The sequence below is a fragment of the Salvelinus sp. IW2-2015 genome, linkage group LG32 (genome assembly GCF_002910315.2).
Source record: "Salvelinus sp. IW2-2015 linkage group LG32, ASM291031v2, whole genome shotgun sequence".
NCBI classification, from domain to species: Eukaryota; Metazoa; Chordata; class Actinopteri; order Salmoniformes; family Salmonidae; genus Salvelinus; species Salvelinus sp. IW2-2015.
The window spans coordinates 3103762-3107654 of record NC_036871.1 but is presented as its reverse complement, the minus strand read 5'-3'; positions in this window follow the sequence as shown (position 1 = coordinate 3107654).

Below are 3893 nucleotides of genomic sequence, written 5' to 3'. Positions count from 1 at the left end.
GTTTTTTGACGTCAAGAGGCCGAAAGTTGTTTTTGAGTAGGGAGCAACTCGGTCCATTTTGGAGTCAGAGGGTCAGGGATGAGTTGATGAGGGAAGTGAGGAATTGAAGAGGACTCCAGAATGGTCTGGAGCAGGGAGGAGGGGATGGGTTCAACGGGCAGATTGTCAGCGGAGACTTACTAGTTGCATATTTAATCTGGGAGAGAGGGGGACGAGGTCAAAAGCGTAGGGTAGTTCTGTGTGAGTGGGACAAGTAGACTCAAACAGGCTGAGTGAATGAGGAGCGGATGTTTTCAACCTTATTTCAAGTGGTTGACGAAGTCACGCAGAGAGGGGGAGGGACAGGAAGGGGTGGGCTGGGATATTAGAAGGGAGGAAAGGTGGAAAGAGTTTCCTGGGGTTAGAGGCAGAAAAGTTGAAATGGTGAGCTGATGAAAGTAGTTTTGGCAGGAAAGAGAGAGCAGGAAGGTTTTATAGAGGTGGGAGTGGGATGATAGGTCCTAGGAGTGTCAACATTTTGCATCAGCTCAAGTGTTTCTGTGCAAGTCATAGGATGTGGAAAGGGAGGAGAGTAGGGTTGAAAGGCAAATCAGGAGACAGCGGGGGACAAGGATTTAGCAGAATGGATAGATGATAGGATTAAAGAGGAGAGTAGTGGGAAGAGAGAGCGAAGATGGACGGCAGTTGACAATCTGGGTTGTCAACTGGACAAGGATTAAAGTAGGAGAGTAGTGGGAAGAGAGGCGAAGATTGCGACGCAGTTGCCAATCTGGGTAGGAGCTGAGTGGCTAGGGTTGGAGCAGGGAAAGGACAGTTGGAGGACAGTTGGAGGACAGGGAAACAGAAAAGGAACAGCCTCCAGTAAAGATGAGGTCAAGCGTGGAGCTTCCTTATGAGTGGAAGGGGCTGGGAAGGATGAGGTCAAAGGGCAGGAGCAGAAGAGAGAGTTGGAAAGAAGTTAATCGAAGGCAGATGTCAGAAGGTTTGAAGTTCGCCAAGTACAAAGATCGGTGAGATCGACAGGAAATTAGCTTATCAGTGTGTCAAGCTCATTGAGGATCTCTAAAGCAGCGTTTCCAAATTTGGGTTATGCCCTAAGACTACACAGCTTGACTTAAGATCTCATGTTGATGATTTAGTTTGATATTGATTATTTATTTCTTTCTTCTCTCCAAACTCTCGGAACGTGCCGTCATGGCACCCCTCCGTATATTCTCTCAGAATACTCTTGATCCAAATCAGTCAGGTTAAGACTTCAACAGACCGGTATCCCTTCTTTCTTTTCTTTCCAAAACACTTGAGTGTGCTGTCTGACCAACTCTCTCACTATCTCTCTCAGAATGATCTTCTTAACCCCAACCAGCCAGGCTTGAAGATTGCTCTTCTCTGTGTCACGTAGGCTCTCCGCACTGCCAAAGCTGACTCTCCTCTGTTCTCATCCAAATCCTCCGCTGCTTTTGGCACTGTGAATTGCATTCTAAATTGAAAATCATGATTAGGTGATTATTGGAGTCAGGTGTGTTAGCTGGGGCTGGGGCAAAACTGTGACATCAATTAGGCCCTTGAGGACTTGAATTGCCCATCCCTGCTCTACAACATCTGTAGACTGCAACTCGCTGTTGGCTTGGCTCCCTGCTTGTGTCATCAAACACCTGAAATGTATCCAGAACTTTACAGCCCGCCTGGTGTTCAGCTTTTCCAATTTCTCCCATGTCAACTCCTCCGCACACTCCACTGGCTTCCAGTCAAAGCMTGCATCCACTACAAGACCARGGTACTTGCCTARGGAGCAGCAAGAGGATCTGCCTCTCCCTACCTTCAGGRTATGCTCAATCCCTACACCCCAACCAGAGCACTCCATTCTGRRACCTCTGGTCTCTTGGCAGCTACCACTCARCCCAGTCCAAGCTCTTCTCTGTCCTGGCACCCCAATGGTAGAACCAGCTTCGCCTTCAAGCTAGGACAGAAGAGTGCCAGCCAAGACCCTTAACACTGGGATAGAGTTTCACATTTCAGCAAGACAAATAGCCTAAAATGCAAGACCAAAGCTACGCTGGAGTGGCTTACCAAAAATATGTTGAATGTCCCTGGGTTGCCTTGTCTAAATGAGGAAATTCCACCTAATTTTGAAATAGCAACCAAAGATTTTTATAACTAAACCAAGATAGTTCATCTGGGTCGTTTACAGMTGGAGAAAATGAAGCATAGTGGGAAGACAAAAAAGGTGGGCAAAGCCAAGCACGAGATCCAATTGTATCATAGCATATTTTCATTAGGGAACGCCTCATCTGTGAAGTGCRCATGTGCACAAACTGAAGTCGACCTTGCACTCTTTCTAAACAACGCAATTTTGMGAAACCTTGGACAAGCCTATAAAACTTGTAACTGTGTAACAGATTTTAGTTTTTGGAACAGAAACATTCATTGAGATCAGATGTTTCGTCAATATTTTTTTGTTGTTGCAGAATGTCGGTCTAGTTTCGCCGAGTTCCATCCTCTCCCACTACCCACGACTCGACCTCCCCTCACTACCATATATGGGGGTGAGAAAACGTTCTAAAAAGATGCTTCAACTTTATGCCACTGTCTGGGGTTCCCCTTTTGTCTGTGTAGCAACTTTGATGAAAAATGTCCCCCAGTTTATTCAACAAAATCAATGTCACCCCCCCAAAAATTTTGTGACGTGTAATATAGAAGCAATTTTATAAAGATTGACAACATTTGTATCTGTTTGACGGGTGGATTTTCTTTTAGTCTAACTTTATTGCGACAAATGATGATGGAAACTGTGTTTTTCGAATAAATGATGATTGCCGAATACGTGATGTCCACTCTACATTTTAATTCTAAATGCCCACTGCTTGCAAAATAAAACATTTCAACTATAAAAATGTTTCTTTGCAGGAAAAGGATTGTCCTGACATTCCATAATGCCTGAATTGCCTCGCTTTGCTTTTCTGTTAGGCTAACAAGTTTCACCATCCAATTATTTCAGATCTACAGGAGTGCAAGTTTCACCATGGCACTGAGTAGCCTAAGCATTCGATAGAGCATGCCCATGTGCGCTAGATCCGTGGCGATGCGTTAGCACATGATAATTATTAGAATATGGCAAATATTAGTAAATGACTGCATTTTATCCATGGTGGCTTTCGCGGGCTGCCTGACACATGGTCATACAGACTATCGCCAATTTTATTAATGTGCAACCACTACATTTTTATTAGGCTCTACGTTCTTCAATGATGATATCATGGCGGTCCGCAAACTATCGTTTAAGAGCTTGCCGCCACCTACTGTGCTGGAATGTACAATCAATCATGATCTGCCCAATTCTGTACCACCATGGTAATAAAAAAATCCTAAATCCTAACTCCTACCACACCCTCCTCCAAAAACGAATTCCCAACCCCATTAATAAACTATCTATATCATGCTGAAACACTCCACCCTTAGGATTGTTCAACATGCCAACAACCATTTCAACAGTAACATCTGTTACCCCCAATATTTATTTTGCCGTCTCCACAATAACCTTCAATCTGGCATTTCTGCTTTCCACAACCTGAGTCGTATTGATAACCTTACCAATAAAAGCTATGAAGTCAACTTTATTCATTATCAAAGTGTCCTTTGACYCKGCACATTCATGAGCACAAGATTTRTGAACATGCCTCGAAACCATGCCAGGACTATCAGAAGCACCAGCCCCGACAGTAGGTCCACTTACTACAGGTACATCCATGTAAGCTCCATCAGTCCATGCTGTAGTTCTASCAATCTATTTTACGGCCTCTGCATACGATACATCATGACTGATCCTATATCTCTAAGCCTGTCTCTACTCTCTCTGTACCTGGCATCCACCAAATGCTSCACTGTGTTCTCCCCCA